The sequence below is a fragment of the Venturia canescens genome, chromosome 1 (genome assembly GCF_019457755.1).
Source record: "Venturia canescens isolate UGA chromosome 1, ASM1945775v1, whole genome shotgun sequence".
NCBI classification, from domain to species: domain Eukaryota; kingdom Metazoa; phylum Arthropoda; class Insecta; order Hymenoptera; family Ichneumonidae; genus Venturia; species Venturia canescens.
In genome coordinates, this window is record NC_057421.1 from 34,360,524 (window position 1) to 34,378,846 (window position 18,323).

The window sequence follows — 18,323 nt, forward strand, 5'->3', positions numbered from 1 at the left end:
AGAGGAGAGAGAGGCTCCTCTTTGGCAGAGGCGATGTGTTCTTTCGAGGCGTTCATCAGGTCGAATGGGAGGATGGGTAAAAGGACTTGTGAGAGTAGGGGTTGGCCATACACAGCGTTATAGTACGGGTAGAAGGCACGGAGAGCGAACGTCGTAACGTCACGAACAGTTACGTCACAACGACGCTCCGTTTTTCACGAGAATCAGCGACTCTTCGTACACTATTTTTGCAGCATCCCTCTCTCTTTTCTTTCTCCCTCGTTATCTCTGCCCTCCCTCTCGCTCCTCTTCTGCTCGTTCTCGTTATCGAGAGTGTAAAAAAAGAGCGAAGAAAATTTTCCGACACATTGCCCCCCATTCCGTCTTCTCCTCGCGATCTCCGGCCTTTCCACCTTTGAGACGAAATATCCCAACACACATTGTGCAGGAAAACGCCATTGACTTTCCACCGCACCAGTCTCTGCTCTTAATTGCTCGCTACTGGACGTACCTTTTTCCAAATTCCTTTCAACACACTCGTGCCATCCCTTCATTATTTCGCGTGGCATGCGGCTGTTGGTGTGCGAGACGAATGCAAAAAAACCCATAAAATTCATTGCCCCGCGGCAACATATTTCTAGGCGGTGAGTTTTTTCTAAACTCGCGACGCATAAAAGATGTTTTTTCTCTCGTACTTATGGGAACAGGTGATATCCAAGATGTTGTTATAAAACACACCTTGTGAACGGACTCGAAAAATACACTCGAAGTCACTTTAATGGAGAAAAACGCCGAGGCATTCAAGCGTTTTATGGTATTCATGACAGAAACGCGCTGGCCGTTACGAATTATCGAATTATCCCGCGGCGAGTGGGTGAAATTTTTATCTCTCCGTAATTCAATGTGGGAAGTCTCTCGAGATAAACGGAAGAGAGACGGAGATACGCACGTAGAGAGGGCTCAAACCTTCCACTTTCCATTTAATTCATCCTGACTGCGTCCCAACAAGAAGCTATGCACAGCTAATCGCCCGCGAAGAGTCCGAGAATCCATTGTAACACGCTAATTGTCTATCTCGACATTAAACCGTTCATCGGTGATGAATCGAGCCACAACAAAGTACGTCGACTTCATACCACTGTTTTCACTCTAACGTTCAACAGGAAAATAGTGCAGAAAAAAAACTGAAAAAGTATTCCTGAAAAAACTGAAAAGCTGCTTACAAATTTTTGAAGAAAAATGAGTGATTTCAGGGTTTTGGGTTCCAGCAAAATGTCTGGATTAATCTTCGAGTCAATTCCTTGTGGATAAAAATGGCTTATTAGAATTGTGAGTGAAAAATTCTCAAACTCTAATGATATCGGAGGCTGTGAAATTTTAATTCAATCGAATCTCGGAAAAGTTCACCTTTTCTATGAACGTTCATATTCGAAAATGCTTTCGAAACGAAGATATTTCGTAGTTTCAAGAGTCTCTTGCCTGAATATATTGTTAAACGAAAATGGAAAATCGGCTTCAAGGGTGAATTTTTAGCGGTTACTCATATCGTAAGATAATGATTTTCAACGACGTTGAAGTTTACAACGTTGGAGTCCAATGAAATTAATGCAAATTAGGCAGGCAACAGAATTGGAGAATTACTGCAATTATTGGAGAGCTTTCTTAGATCATTTTGTTTAATTGACTCCAACGTTGCAAACTTCAGCGTCATGATTTTCAAGGGAGTGGTGATGAGCCTTCCAACATTCCGATGCAAAAAGCACATCGTCCTGATACGTAATTTCAGCAATTTGAGTTTGCTTGGATCCCTCCGCCGCTAACCGCCTCCTTTCGTGCTTATATACACGTATTTGTGCAAGAAAGGGATCGCGTTTGTTCGTTACTTTGGTCTACGGCTTTGCGAAATGAGTTTTTCTTATGTCAATAGCAACTGCAAGGCTGCATTCTGCTCCTTCTTTTTCTTAGCTAGTTAAGCCCATCTTTTGCTCGCTCTGCGAGTCGACATGGCGCGAGAGAGGCACGAATACTCGGTGAATGATCGAATAAACCGACGAACCGAAAAATCACCGGTTGAAAGTCACGGCATAGGTCACAAAGCGACCAGAGATCCGAGATCGAGAAGGATTCACCTGATACGTACCTCTCTTGTAGCACACTTCTTACACCGCTGGATAAAGCAGCTGTACTTTCATCCATCCTCGAGAAATAACGAATTAATAATTCATATTGAAAAGCTCATTCAACCAATTAATCTTGAATAATTGTTCTTTCTAGTGCGTTTATCAAAGCAACACTCTCCTCCAACTTTCTACTATTTTCATTGTTCAGGTTTTCCTAGATTTTCTCACACCTGCGTACAAGAATTTTCTTCGGTACGAGAAAATAGTCTCTCTCGTAGGAAAAGTGTCAGTGTGCAGGTTCGTGGACCGACCGACGGATTTTGCCAGGAGTGATGCTGAAGTTTGCAACGTTGGAGTCCAACGAAATAATCTAGAAAAACTCTCCAATAATTCCAGTAATTCTCCAATTTCATTCCCTACCGAATTTGCAGTTTGTGGTTTTTCAACTTGCACCGATACTTCGTAAAATAAAAAATTGGTAAATTACAAAAGTTCTTTTCCTTCATTTCGTTGAACTCGAACGTTGCAAACTTCAGCGTCGTTGCCAAGAGCGGGTACAGAGCTTTTTTAGCGCAATTTTGGTAGAATAAGGAGGAAGGAAAGGTTGGCTCCCGTTACAGTATATTCCTGATAATTACTGCGATTCACATTATTTTTCCGTCTCAAATTTATCGTGGATGTAAATTTGCTACGATTTGAGAATCGACCAGCAATCGCTGTGACTTTCATTTCGTTCGAATTGCTTTCTAGACTCTTTGAGGTTTTGTCTCGTGATGAAAATAATGATAATTTTAATGATGAATTTTTCGATCGGATGGAAATGAATTGTATTCTGAAAAGAATTCTCTACCGATCGATCAACGTACCGATCTCTGCTTAATCGGTATGGAATGTCGATATAAAATAAACCGATCACATCTCCTTTCGTAAACTCTCACGTTCGAAGCCTTGGGCCTCTTCTGGCACAGGGTCAAGTGTCATCTTTGACCGGTTCGTAACATCGACTGTGCGTGTATGTGCTTGCTCAGCCTCATTACAAACTCTGACAAATCACAGAGAGAAAGAGCAGGATTTGTGTCCGACTCACTTGCTCATCGGGAATAAAAATCAGCCGGTTTTAAATAACGAGAATAACCACGAGTCGAAACAACGGCTCTTTTTATTCTCCAATAACTTTACCAGTACCGACCTCGCGTGCCTGATTAGAGACCAGAAAATCGTTTTTTCTCGAAGTAACTCCAATTAAAATTGTAATTAGAGTACCCGTTCGGGTGAAACTCGTTACTAATGAGTTTTCAATGAAAGCTGATTTCAATCATAGTCACCAAACCTCGTCTGGAAATGTTTCGATAAAAAACTTTCATTCGTCGCATTCCAATGATAAATCTACGGTTAAGAGTCGATTTAAATTGAAAAAAATTCCAAGTGTTGCATCGAAGCGCGTTCAGATTCGAACAGCGAATAATTTCGAGGTCAATTGTTTTGAGAAGAGAGCCATTTCACGATTGACGTATCGATTCGTACGTCGATTGTACCGAGAAGAATTCATTGGTCTCGGTGAATTCCTGAGTCACCCGATCTTCGAAATGTCGAGAGTTATTCTTGAGCTTTTGCGATGGACTTTGCGGTCGTTCCGAAAAAAAAAATATTTATTCGAACGAAGGAAGATCTTGCTATCCGAGTTTGCAAGGCATTTTGCTTCGTCTCTGCACAATGATGATTGTCAAATTTTCGATACCTTTGTTCTTCTGACCTCAAGGGAATATTGCAGCGCAGTCCTTTCAGTCAGTCGGAAGTCGGGCCTTCAAAAGTGAACTACTATGTTAACGGAAAACAGTCCGGATTTGAGATTTTTAATAGTTATGTAACTGAACATTAATCGTTGATTGTAGAGAAACGAATTGTGATACGACGAGTATCCAGAGCCGAAGGATAATGACGAACAAACTTGTATAACGATGTTCCAACAGAATCTAAAAAAAACGAAGTTGATGGCATTGCATTACATCATTAATCATACAGATCGCACGATTATTTGTTTTCGGCCCAGTAATTGAAGATCAAAGTTGAATTAATCGACTTTTCGAGCAGCAAAAACTGTTCGAGCATGTTTGCCAACAACTTATTACAGTTTAACAAAAAACTAAGCTCCAATACGAACGGGTTTTATTACTTTGAAAAAATGCTATAAAATAGATGGTCGATTGATGCTGAATTATTGTTGACAGTCATATTATTTTTTTGGATGCTCACTTAATTTTTTTCCTTCAAATGTCCCGTAAGAAAAAGACGAATAGCTCTTTGATCAGTCTTGATAGTCGCTGCTCGCGTCAAAAGTGCTGATTCATGGAAACGTAGTTTATTGTACTTCCCATCAGTTAATCAATACCGGTAGCGGAAATCGGCTGGAGCCAGGAGAATATCATGGATAATGAACTTGACAGAAGGAAACTAATCATTTATAAGTTAAAATTGTTGGTGGATCGGGATTCCCTAGCGTTCTCATATTTCCTCGCAAATTTCACTTGATCTCATTGAATTTGCCTTATCGTAATCGGAATTTCAGTCTTTTAGAGTGCTTCAATATTCTTTTAACAGAAATCATTTATGAAATAGTTTGCAATGGTTTTGTGTGGCTAATTATGTCATTCAGAATAGCGTGTTTCAACGATGACGTTTAGAAAATCGCTACCGCGACTGAAACTCTTTGCAGGAGTCATCGCGTTTCCAATTGTTTTGAAAATTTCTTCTGGGTATTGCATGAATCTAAAACTGTTCGAATTTCCTATCTGAAATCTCGAACACACACTTTATGATCCTCCAAGAAAACTAACGGGGTTTTCCGAAAAAAGTTTTTTACATTCACACAAAAAACATTTGTAACCCTCCAATTTTTATGTGACAAATCATTTGTGCAGGTTGAAAAACTACGAATTGCAAATTAAGGAGGAAAGAAAATTGGAAAATTCGATTTCTTTTTTTGCGTTCATATCGTTGGACAGTTGGACAGTTTTTTAATATTGGGTACCACAATTAAGATGAAACAATATTGGTACTTTTATCTTCTAAGGCCAACAGGAGAAGGAAAAACATTCGAGAAATCGGTAATCAGGCTGCCATTAATCCATCAGAAAAATCATCCCGCGGACTGCACTCGACAGAAAAAAAACGGTTTCAATTGCAATCCAATAAAGATTCCGTCGTGAGCACGTCGTTTTACTCATCGGTGGTTTTAATTTTTGTAATCCACCATTACAAGCCACACTTTCTTTTCCACGCTTATGAGGATGATTTTGTAAGCTCCATTTTCAATCGAACTAAGAAATGCCTCGGTAATGATAACCCAAAACGTATATCAGGCTCTTGCATTTGTAAAACCGCTAACAACGCGATCAAATTTTGTCAGGTTACGCCGTCATCGACCTCACTTTCCTTCACAAAACTTATAAAAACGATTTTTCAACGGTTGTGCTATTCGAAAGACTCGCGAGCACTCGACGCAAGAATCCTTAATGGTCGCTCGTCGTTCTCTCTTCCGACTATTATAAGGTCATCGCGAGTTCACGTTTTTGTACCTCACAGTGATACCGTTTTTTTGCCAACAGTATTAATTAGCGAGTTTTCTTTAATCTCTCCAGACCGGTCGTGACTTGAGAACGGATAATGACGATTTCTCGTCGATGCGTTTATCACAGCGATTTCGTGACATTTATTAATGCCACAAATCGGATAATCGACCGGAAAGTGAAGAGTCATTAGTTTGGAAGGAGGTGGGCAATGGCACATTCCAGTTTCTCGTCCCATCCGATGGGATTCACAATGACTGAACTGTGTACGTCGAGGCTCTAATACACGCTATGTACGTTTGTACATATATATGCGCGATAGAACTGACACAGGAATCTTCTCAGCCTTGGAGGGCGAAAGTTGTCTTCAGGCGAGCTATTCTCCCTCTCCGTCCTCGCGCTTCTCTTTCTCTCAGAAGATCAAGACAGATCTGTACATCTCGAACATCCTATTTTTTGCCCCTATCTTGAATCGCACACGACACAGATAATAAAAGATTTTTCTAGCCCCGATAATGCGTAAAGTTCATCCAATATAATCCAGATTTCGAGCACTCAATTTTCGCTCGAATGGGCAAAATGACGTCAAATTTTATAATTTTGACATCGAGAAGCTTGCGAAAACCTTTTCAGGAGCTAAACATATGGTCGAAGTCCATCGTTGGACTCCAACGCCATTCGTTAAGTCCTCGAACAATCGTGCACAGTAAAAACGTAAATCAAAATTCAGATTCGATTCTCCGATCCGTCCACCCTCATGAACCGAGCTCAAAAAAGTCTCCTTGCGAGTCCTGAATCGAATTGAGGATCTGCAACAACGCAACGGCAGTCTGAAAATCGTCGATGGTCGACGCTAGCCCGTAACTGAAATAATACTCGCGATGATTTTATCCTCGCGTATGAGAATAAGCGCGAGACGAATAATCGAATGGATGAGTTCTGCAATCACTCCGTGTACACATCCGGTATTACATATGTCTGAGGGAGAAAGTCTTGAGAGAACATTGATTCTTCGCGATATTCGTCACGTCGAGAGGTTACAAGTAATATATACAGGGTGACGAGTTACATACACCTTTCGTACCTCCCACTTGATAAAAATTCATCCGGAAAGATGAGCGTGGATGATTCACACTGAGCAATATACTACCTGAGGCACAATCCCAGCAAGAAACGAACTCGGCAATGAAACCTAACGTGGCCGTATCACCTTCAAAGTAGAACGTCCGTCGTGTCTCTCTCACCGTACACAAATTCATAGCTGCAGACAGCTCCAAAACTGCGATGACAGTTCATTGATGATCACTAATAAGTCCGTGCTATGGAGTAGGAAAGAAAGTGCGATGCCTTGAGGAAAACTCGATTGGCTTCATCACCGATTTTTCGCACGATCGGGGAGCCTCCTACGAAAGCAGCAGTGCACAAGGATACTTACGACGCTGAAGTTTGCAACGTTGGAGTTCAACGAAATGAACGAAAAAAAGATTTGTAATTCATTACTTTTTTATTTCACGAATTATTGATGTGGCTTGAAAAATTACGAATTGGAAATTCGGGAGGGAACAAGATTGGAGATTTACTGGAATTATTGGAGAGTTTTTTTAGATCATTTCGTTGGACTCCAACGTTGGAAACTTCAGCGTCACGGATACTTATGCATTTCACGACGTAATCGCGATAACTCGTATTTTATATAAAATCGATTGTCGCGAGGAAGGCAGAGGTAGAAGGACTAGAAAGATGGCTGTATAAAACAGTGGGAAAAGGAGTGGAAGAGAAAATAAATGAAGCTCTAAAAGGAAAAATGAGTAAAGAGTTGTGTATGAGTATGTGCGAGAGGATATGAATGGATGACGAGGAAAAATGTAAGTGAATGATGCTGAAGTTTCCAACGTCGGAGTCCAACGAAATGATCCAAAAACTGTTGAATAATTCCAGTAATTCTCCAATTTATTTTCCGTCGAATTTGTACTTCGTAGCTTTTCAATCTACACAATTATGATTCGTGAAATAAAAAACTGATGGATAAATCGTTTTGTTTTCATTCGTTTCGTTGGACTCCAACGTTGGAAACGTCAGCGTCGTTGTAAAAGTGAAAAGAATGATTGAAGAAAAAATACGAAAAAGAAAAATATGTAGTAAGTAAGCGGGGAGTTTTGTAAATAGAGCGGACAAAGTGAGTAAAATTCTCTTTAACACAAGCTCGTATTCGAGTCGATCATGGAGCCCGATGAAAGAGATTAAATTTCTTTCGTAAACACGTACAAATAGAATTGCATATGTTATCTTTGAGGAAGTTGAGGCTGTACAGTCATTTTTTTTACCCAAAAGTTATGACCTGTACCTTTCAAAAGTTATTAGGCCAGTTTACAGTTTGACAATGTTGCATACACTTTAAAGAAAAGTTGGGGAAAAAAGACGAAAAACTGGTGAAAGCTCAATCAAAAACACGAACGGTGACGATCCTAGCCTCAAAAAACTGCACGGGAAACAGACTATTATTAATATAATCTCAGCAAATTTCCTAATAAATCTGAAAAAAATTGACATTGTTCAGCAAGCCTTGCTCATGTTGCCCAAAAAATTTCATATTTTTAGCATCATTTTTAACGGAGATATCACTGAATGTGTCTTGACTTCCATAAGATTACATGTTATTTGGCCCAAATTGTTATTGATTTTTCTCAGCAACAATGCTCCTAAACTGTCTGAAAATTTAACTGATTTTTTTTTACACTTCACTTTATAAGATGCAATCGGTTTAAAAGCGATGACATCATTTTCATTCTAATGCCTCAACTTCCTTAATATTTGCTGAATCGATGTCTTTGAAGTATCTTCGAGCATGCATTTTATTAAAGAATATTGACAATGCTAGTTCAGGAATTCCAATCTCCCTGTAAAGGTCAAACGCTCGTGCACATTTATTTATATGCTCTCTCGAGGAATCCTTGCCACGTACACAGACACCGTTTTTTCTCCATTGACAGGGCCCGATCGGGTACGAGTTTAGAGAATAAAATGACGAAGAAGTAGCTAACAGTAACAGCAGGGTTCTAGTATGTGTGGATCTCTGCCGCTCGGAGCTTTGGAGAAAGTGGTAAAGGTCAGAGATCGGCACGAATCATTTTTTTTGCTTCATCCTTTGAGTAGAAGCTTATAAAGTGCCGCTCTATAGAATACCCTCGTTTTGCATGTATTTACACAAGTGAGCTCTATCGACTATCAGTATATTCGGGGTAGGTATAAATGACGAGCGTGATGGCTCTTCTCGTCCGATCATCAATAATTACCTCTCGCCCGACTTGATCCTGTTTACGTTTTTGTCGAGAAACTCATCCGATCCTCTTAATATCTCACTTCCGTATTCCGATTAAATTGTTCGGCTATTTTTTTCCTGCTACGATAATATATTGATTGGTTTTACATGGACGATTCATCTTGCACGATTTACGAATATACTTGCATTACGTGTGCAAATTGATTTTATACGGATGGATCAATCCTGATTTATAATTTCAAATTATCCGAGCAATTTATTCGCCTCGCGTATGCTTGATGCACGCCGCTTTCAGCGTTGCCTGAATTCAGGTTTTCACGTTCATGAAAACAGAGACGAAAATTCATTTCCGTTCGTTTTTTAAAGCGGTCGTTCATCGTTGCTATTAATTATTTTTCCGCATGCGATGAGTACTTTAATTAACAAGTGCTGATGCTTTCGGCTGCACTTTTCTCGTCGCTTTTTTACTGATGAAAGAAAAATCTTCGTTTGAAGTCTGATTTGGAGTTACATTGAGCGAAGAGAGACACGAAATTTCATGTTTTTCGTTAAATGAAAGGGAAAAAATAGTGAAATAGTGAAATAGTGAAAGAAGAAATAATTCATCGAATATTTAATGTTCCCGTAGAGGCTGTAATGAGAATCTTATAACCTTATTTGTCGGGACGATAAAAACTTGGTTAGATAAATTAAAATGTTACGTGCAAAGTAACATCACGTGCGCCCATCAATCGAGGATGGAGTTTCATATACGTGATCGATCATCATACTCGTCCATCACTCATTAATTGGGTCAACTCTTCGATCAATCGACTTTGATGTTGGTACACACAGAGACTTGAAAAACGAAAAATAATTCCGTTCCTCGTCTCTCTATTTTGAGAAAACAGCTGTTACGTCTCGCGAGATTCATTATTATTCTCATATTTTAAAACGACCGAGTTTTATAATACGCGAACAACAGTACACGGTAGATCGGTACTATATTTACGGTGCAGTGTTTCGCAGGTGTTGCCACAATCTGCGAGAACGCCAGCAAGCGGATGCAAAAAGGTGCCAAGTATATGCGAGTACACCTCACTTCCGTCAGCTACACATTTGCTCGTGCAGCAACCACAAAAGGTGCAATATTTGTTTGTTTTCCTTCATACCGAGGCTTTCAAAAGCGGCGCGTTCAAGATTTTCGCCGATTTTGCATTCTGATTCACCGCCGTTAATTTTTCACCTTTTTATACGTAATCACGAGCGCATCGCTCGATGTATAAATTTCTCCCAAACACATCCAAGTCGTAGAAATAATTTGAATTCTGCGTACACGCGGCTCATTTGGCTCAGCCTTGGGACACGAATATTATAACGAGATGTGTTTCTTCATATTATTTTTCAATACGTCGTCTCCGTCTATGTGTCTGTTTTTTGTGTTATCCGTTCGGACTCGAGTCAAGGGTTTTTTTTCTTGCATGCACGTCCTCGAGATCTTCTTCGCCCGGAGCGCTATACCAACTTAAGACGACGGCAGTAGTGAAAGTAATGTTGAATTTATTCCGCACATTCTCTCCGTTCCCAGACACTCGATATCTGTGTGTTCGCGTCCGGGACTCCTTCGGTCCCGCGCGCAGCACGGGGATTCGTAACATTTTTTGAACGCAGCGTTTTGCCTCCGCGACTGTGCGTGCGTGTATCATGCGTCCCACGGGCATCGCGATAAGATTTATATCTCGCGGTGCGGATACGCAGGTCGGCATCTCATTTACGAGGTGCATATGGGGGGAAAATTCGCCATTATGAGGAGAGGAAAATGCCGGTCTTTGGGGCCGGTTCATTTGCGTTGAAATATGCAATCCGATGTTTCGGTGGAGCAAAGTTCGAGGCAGTAGGTAAGAAATCGTTCGTTGACGTTGGATGAGAAGAGACCCGAGTCACCGCGAGGAATCGCTTAATAGAATAGTTACGTAACGAGACTAAAAAATTCGGCGGAATTGTTTAAAAGGTTGGAGTATTCGTTGAATGTATGGGGACTGAGAAATTTATTTAACCGGAGGCCCGATGGGCGCTCGAATGCACGCAGTCGTCTCCGAAACTCGTGAAATCACTTTCCACTGTGTCAAAATGACTGAAGCTCCTCGACTCGCGTCTCAAATTTGCTCCTTTCTTTCACTTAATGAATCATTCGAATCCTTCGACTGAAATATAATTGCCTCGGCAATACTTTGAATTTCTCGGCTCTTTTGTTCCGTTGATGTCTCTCTTCGTCTTATAATTTATATAGACTCCCTTCGAATTGCGGCGTCGATAAAAAACGTTTGAAATTTTCGGAGATCGAGCTCCGAAAGAGAGAGAGAGGAAAGGATAACCAAATACCTTCAAAGGGCACGGTTAACTACCAAGACTAATTACCCGAAGTCACAGAGGCGAGAATTCTCGGACTTACGGTCAATAATGACACTCTATAATTGGACACGCATCTTGAATCCCTTGTCACGGTAACTCGCGGTCTCGATCCGCTGAATCTTCACGTTAGATTTTTATGGTTATACAATGTGAAGCATTTATTTCTATCAATGACGTCGCACATTAATTATTTTTATGCAGATTTGTCTTTGCTACCGAGTTGGTACGTTAATCACACGTTATTTCACGTTCAAAATTTCTTTCAAATGACAAAACTGCGTGAGTTTATCTGAAAATTGGTAGGAAACGTAACTAGAGCCAAGGCCGATATAATCTTTCCTGCTGTGTGTAGAAGTTTCTCTTGTTTTTATCGAAAAATTTAGAACGGAATTTAGAAAAATGGAAAAACTCCATATTCGCGGACACGATCTGATATTCGTGGGTCTAATTATTACAAAATGAACGCGAATGCGTATGAGACGGTCACAGAAAGTTTGAAGATTCCCTCGACACCCGCAGCAATTTATCTCATTATAGCGAAAGTGTTATGCAACCCATAAACTTGTTGTCGTTCTCGCTTGGTATACTTTCGTCGTAAGAAACTCGCGTCGAAGTTATGTGGCAAATGAGAACCGTCAAAGTTCACGGAAAAAATCATCTTCACGGAATTCAGGAAATTTGTTCGGCAGGCCACGAGAAACTCTTCCTCAAGTGTGGCATAAACATTTTTCCATGTTTTATTCAGTGGAGGATGAGTTTTCGAATTTTGTCCTTGTGATCTTCGGTTCGAATCTTACCAATCAAATGTCCATTGATCGATTCGATATTAAAACACACGCGTTCGTTTCGCCTCCTTTGAAATTTTTTATTTAGCCGATTTATTGGCCATGAAGATTCGGTATTTTAGACAAACGATAAAAATTACCCAACTGAAGAAAATTCAAACGAAAAGAAAGTTGTTTCATCATTCGAGCACTGAAACATCGGATGTTGATTTGAGGCCTTGATAGCTACAAATTTTCTTCGCAAACGGGATTTTCGGTCCCTCGCATCGAGGTAGCTGAACTGAGAAAAAAAATTTGGTTGAAACACTTGAAAAATGTTCTCTTGCTACAAAAATAGTTGTGTATCGAATCCCCGTAGACTGTGTTGCGATAAGAAAACCTTCAATTGAGTTGCCAAGATTGAGGGTTTATGCTCTATTATGAGAGGAGGAAAATAGAAAGATTGCAAGTCTTATAGGCGTACTAGTATTAAAAGTGTATGTGAATGAAGCAGAAGTAAACAAATGTTCCGAGTTTTTCGAACAAAAGATAAACTCACATAAAAAGAAATTTAGTGATTCAGATAAATGAACTATTCCTTATTTATCGCGAGCGGATGTTAGTTAGATCAAGCAACAAAAATATCAACTAAAGACATTTAGCTGTTGCAGCGATTTTTTTTCTCAAAGTATCAGAATTAATCGAATCGATTGCACGATTAATTCCAACTGTTATTTATGCTCCGATTCAATGACTCTTAATTTTGGATAAAATACTTGAGAAAAGTTGGTTTTCTGAAACCTCGCCGCGTATCAAGATCGTTTGGAATGGATTCCACCGTCCTCGATGACAATCCGGTAATTTCAGAGATCGCCAGACACCGAGCAGACTTAATTAACTGAATTTTCAGTGCATGAATCTGCAGAGTCCGAGAATAAAAAAAAAGTCAATAATTCCAATATTCTTGTGCAAATGCTCTCCGCTGTCAGGTAAATTCCACCTCGAGGTGTTGGCGTAATGACAGGCTAAGTAATAGCACGAGGATAATGCTGCTGCGAATAACTTCTTCAACGAGGAATATATCACGGAATTCACTGGCTATGTAATTCGAGTTAAGTCCTGTGCAAAAATTCGCAAACGGATCTTGTGGACGAATAGAAATTTTCACGTTGCAAGCTAAATCACAAAATGATATCTGTTTGCACCGATCAATGGTGCCGTATTCGATTGCGGTCAACGAACGCTCAAGCCTTTTACGCTAAGGTGTACAAACACACCTCCCTGAAGTCAAGGAATACCACTTTTCAATCCTTCTCTCTCTGTCTCCTTCTTGGCGATGGAAAAAAACGACGGTACGCTTTATACCGTGGCAACCTATGGTTACAGTGTTCGGGACGAATTTGAACTCGCATCACAATTTTCGTACGATTTTCCCCGGGGAAATTCCCTATGAATTCATTTCGTTCGGAGTTATGCTTTGGAGTCCAAAAATTATTCTATTCACGAGTCTCACAATTTCAATTTTTTCGTTTTTAAGAACGCTCACACAGAAAAATAATTTCAGTAAAAACTACTATGATGATAACATAGATGACAATACACGTGTGTATCGATATATTAGTGTACAAGCGTGTTCGAGCTCCTCAAATTTGACTATGCTCAACTGTGAATTTCGATTCTACTTTACAGTTCATCATCCGGTCAACATAAATTTTACAACGTTTCCTCGATCAACTACGTAGGAAAAAAAAAAAAAATAGCACAGTCTGAACCTTTGTCAGAGCAAAATACGCAATTGAAAAGTTTTTATTCGAAATTGACTTGGAAATTGCAATGTTTTTGGTAAAAACCTCCAAAATTCTGGGTGATATTGAACCCTAACTAATGGTTAGGGTATGTTAGTAATTTTTAGTTTTTTTCTCTCCGTGTAAATATTCAAGCGCGAATGAAATTGTGCTGTGTATCGTAGTAAATTTTCAAACATTTCGGCGGATCGGCGATACTGGTATTCGAGCTCTCGAAATTTTACTATGCTAAACTGTAAAATAAGCAATTGCAGAAATTTTTGTTTAGAAACGACACGAAAATTACAACGTTTTTGGTAAAAACCTCCAAAATGGGCGATAGAACCCTACACTATGGCGGCACAGTAATTCTTACTATTTTGACCTCTCCGTGCGACTTTTATGCCGATTGCAACGGTATGTGAGCAGATTGTTTCATTCGATTTTGATGTAAAGGCGGAGCACACGTTGATCTGCACGAAAAAATGTGTAGCCTCGGTTTCTCTGCGGGTAATCGAAACGAAAATGGTCCCTTTCCTATCGTTTTCTTACTTGGTATTGTTATGAGACAAAATAATCGATGAGGAAATAAAATTTGACGTGAATTAGAAGCGAATGCGCAGACGGATTATTCTCGCACGTAATATACGTCTCCGTGTGCGAAGATTCATCCAACGGGGAGTTTCTCCTGCGAGCAACCATGAAATTCGATGTAAATTGAGAATGAATTGAAAGGGAATAAAAACTAATTTCGATTAGGAATGGCCCATACGTATATTGCGAGGCACGAGATACGTTCCAACGCGCGTACACTGTGCTCAGGAAGGCGAGTTAGCTCGTGCAAAGATTCGCCTTTGGCGAAGATGCTCCTCCTCGGCTGGGAGCCGTGTCTCGTGAGGAAGACGAAAAGGCCTCGCGGTTCGAACGCTTGTAGTGGCTCTGGTAGGAGGCACACGATGTTGGTGTACATCTCCGCTCTCGTGCACGTGAGAAAGTGAAAGCAAAATCCCAAGCACGAGCGCGAGGGAGACTCGAGATGGACCTATGCCGAGCTCTCGGCATTCATAGTGTGTAAAACTAGAAACGTGTATAGTATGCACCACAGTAACAGCGAATACAAAGCGTTCAGAGGTACTGCAAAATTCCCCATTATTTAATGGGAGTCTAATAAAAAAATAAGCCAAATTGTTCAATAAAAAATTACTCCTTTCGCAACATCATAATCAACGTACCATTGACGTTTAATGGGCCACTATTCGAAGCAAATTAACCAAGAATTATGCATGCCTCGTCAACATTTTCATGTGTATACTTATTTTTATTTTACTACTGAAAGAACGCGATGTTTATTTTTCTAATTTCATTGCGCAATGTTTCTCGACAGAAATATGAATTCCTCGTATCCCTCGATGGACTCGGTTTCGCGTATGAAAACGGGACGGTTCACGCAAACGATAGACAAACAGAAGATATATTTAAAGATTTATTAATCGATTCCTGTGAACAGGGTCCCGGAATCGTCGGAATTTGTTCATCCGCACGTATAGCACAAAATGTGGGACCCCATAAATTTGTTAGCCACAGCAAAGTTGCCTCACTTACGAGGCATTCGAGTAACGGTACAAGAGTCTTGGGATAATTGAATTGACGGAACTGGCTCGATCTCTTCAACTAGTAGAAAAAAGGTAAACAAACTCGACGATGTCGAAAATATAGAGGAAACAGTTCACGCTCAAGCAAAACAACGAACGAGCTGGCACGAACCGAGAGCCCTTAAAGCAGTTTGGATTTGATGGATTTTGAGGAAAGTCGAATGACGAAAAACGTAAGAAAAAGATTTTTTACTCATTATTGTAATTGGCTTTGTTTTATGACTGCGTGTCAAAAATTTCTCGTTCCTATAATATTTTTGACGAACCTATCTTATCATTTGAAACTCAACACATTTTAGCTGCAACGTTTCATCGCGTGAAATAATCGAAACTCAAGTTGCAAATCTTGCGGTACTTAAACTATAATCTTTGTTTCATTTTCGAATCTTTTCGCACAGCTCGTAAAAAACCGAAGTGACGCAGGAAAATACTTTACATCCTGGCAACGTAAGGTGACTTCGAAGGGCAAAAGCCCTTTTTTCAGAACGTAATAATTCAAGAAAATCTCATCACGCAGTCGATTTTCGACGAAATTCATAAAATGAAATGCAAATATTTCCATCGGTTTTTCTGCCACTGCGGTAAGACCCTCGTCGTAGGCAAACTTTCATCATGATGTTACAAACCATGCAGCATAATGCCATGATCCATTCGCAGATATTCACATGGCGAACACATGCGATGCTATATTCGAAAGTATTTCATTTTGTTGCATTAATTCAATTCGATCAGAGTACGATATTTCACGTAACACGAGCTGTTAATATTAATGATTCATTGTTTTGCGTGAGAATCCTCAGGTTTGGGATATTGCGAGGATGAAAAACTGCTGCCGGCATTCTGTAAACGCATGACGTCAGATATTATTGAAGGTTCACTCGTATGATCGACAGGGACAATTACAAGTCTTGAGTTACCCATGAATTTTTATTAGAGAATGTAGACAAGAGTAAAAAGTCAAGGTTATTATGTTTTTGTAGCCTGCAGCATTTCAAGATCCTCTCGATTCCCTCGATTTCTTCCAATGAATATCGTAACTCTGCGAATCGACAGCAAGTGACCCAAATCACACCGCGTGTGAGTCGAATACATCGTTACGAATATATATTGCAAAACTAGTTAATTACGCCATATAATACATGTTCCCATGACGTATGCAATGAAATTCGAATCTCCGATCCAATTTTCTTTCCGTTTAATATCTCGCGGTGCTCTGGTTATTTTTAACTTCCATTCCTCGTTTTTTTTATATCCACTAACGCGCGTTGCGTAAAGCCATCACATTCGGTGATGTTAATTTTTTCCACATTCGTATTTTTCCTCTTCCCATTCGTGCTTTATACCTGCACCGATATATTACTCGAGGCTCGAGGCACTGCACGGAGAGCTGCGATCTCGTTGATCTCTCTCTTCTGCGCACAAGTTTAGTAGCCGTGTAAAAGGACGCGAATAATCTGGAACGTTTCTCTACGAAACGCTGTTAAACTCGACGAGCACGAGCTCCTTATCGGGAGTTTCATCCCCGCGTGTATTCACACATATAAACATACTTTGTCACGTGCTCTCGATACACGTGCGCGCAGCAAAAGCTCTCGGCGCTTGTCCCCGAGTGCGCCTGCGAGACGTTTTTTATTCGAGCGGATTTATAATCGTAGGTCATAGCTCGGAGATGCTTCTCGCGCCGCTAACGTCCGCAATGGACGGCATAACTTTCACTCTCGTGTAGTCTCTTGTCTTTGCTTTTACAGGACAAACACGTTCATCGGAAACACGTACATAAACGAGGCGAATCACCCACATGCGAGGGCACACATACACGCGCGGTTGAATATCAAAAAGGCCGGCGACGAAAAGAGACTCGAATGCAATCTTCTTCATCTTCTACTTGCCTCCGTCCTCACTGAATTACTCTACATGAATAAAGCAACATTTGCAAAGATCGAGGGACCGAAAGAATAATGTACGGAGAGAAGAGAGAGCAAAATCGATGCATCGATATCGAATCTGCTCCATCTCCGTGAAGCTGTCGCAGGAAAAAAGTTGATCCGCCTTTTTATTTACGATTCAGGAACTAATGAACGAATTTTAATAAATTTTCCAGGGACGCAAACCTCGTAATCTACGTGTATAAGATTAAAGCTTGACAGCGATTCGATTTACCGTCTGTTACGTGGTGCAAAACGCATGGAAAAGCCAACTTTTATTGCAGTAACATAAAAATAACATGCGCAGGGATGGAATTTACTGTGGAATCTCGCGGAATCTCAAACCCAAATTGAAAAAAAACATCGCGATCGTTCAAGCGATCGCCCATTTTTTGCCACTTCTTCGGGGTCATTAACCTTTTCCGTTTTGAAGCCAATTCGTCGGAAAGTGGGCCCGCGCTTAATCGCTTTCTGCTCATCTGCGTTAATCGAAGTGCCTTCGAAGGCGCAGGCACGACTCCAGGACACCCGATACAATATACATATATGAAGTCCGTAATCGCAGCAGTAACACCGCCGAGAGTTATGTGTAAATAAATAACGCGAGGCAATATCGTAATACCGTCACGACCGCGAGAGAGTTGAAACGAAAAGAAGGCAAAAAAACTATCAAGGAAGCGGTTTTTCTCATTGCAGGCACATCACAAATCGCGAGAGTCTCGCACGCGCGTTCATAACCCAGTCGCATTCGTTTGTGTCGCTCGGTCGTGCTTTATGTACAGATATGGGTCAGGATGTGTGCGTAAATCTGCGAGAATCAGGATTCCTATACACACGTATGTGAGTTACAGGAATGAGTGTG

At 40.5% G+C, this 18,323-nt stretch overlaps 1 protein-coding gene across 2 annotated transcripts in view; it reads right to left on the minus strand.

Annotated features, from left to right (window-relative positions):
* LOC122411793 (GATA zinc finger domain-containing protein 14-like) overlaps window positions 1–18,323 on the minus strand; it is a 33,439-nt gene that overhangs the window by 7,093 nt on the left and 8,023 nt on the right. The gene's annotated exons all lie outside the window — the stretch shown is intronic.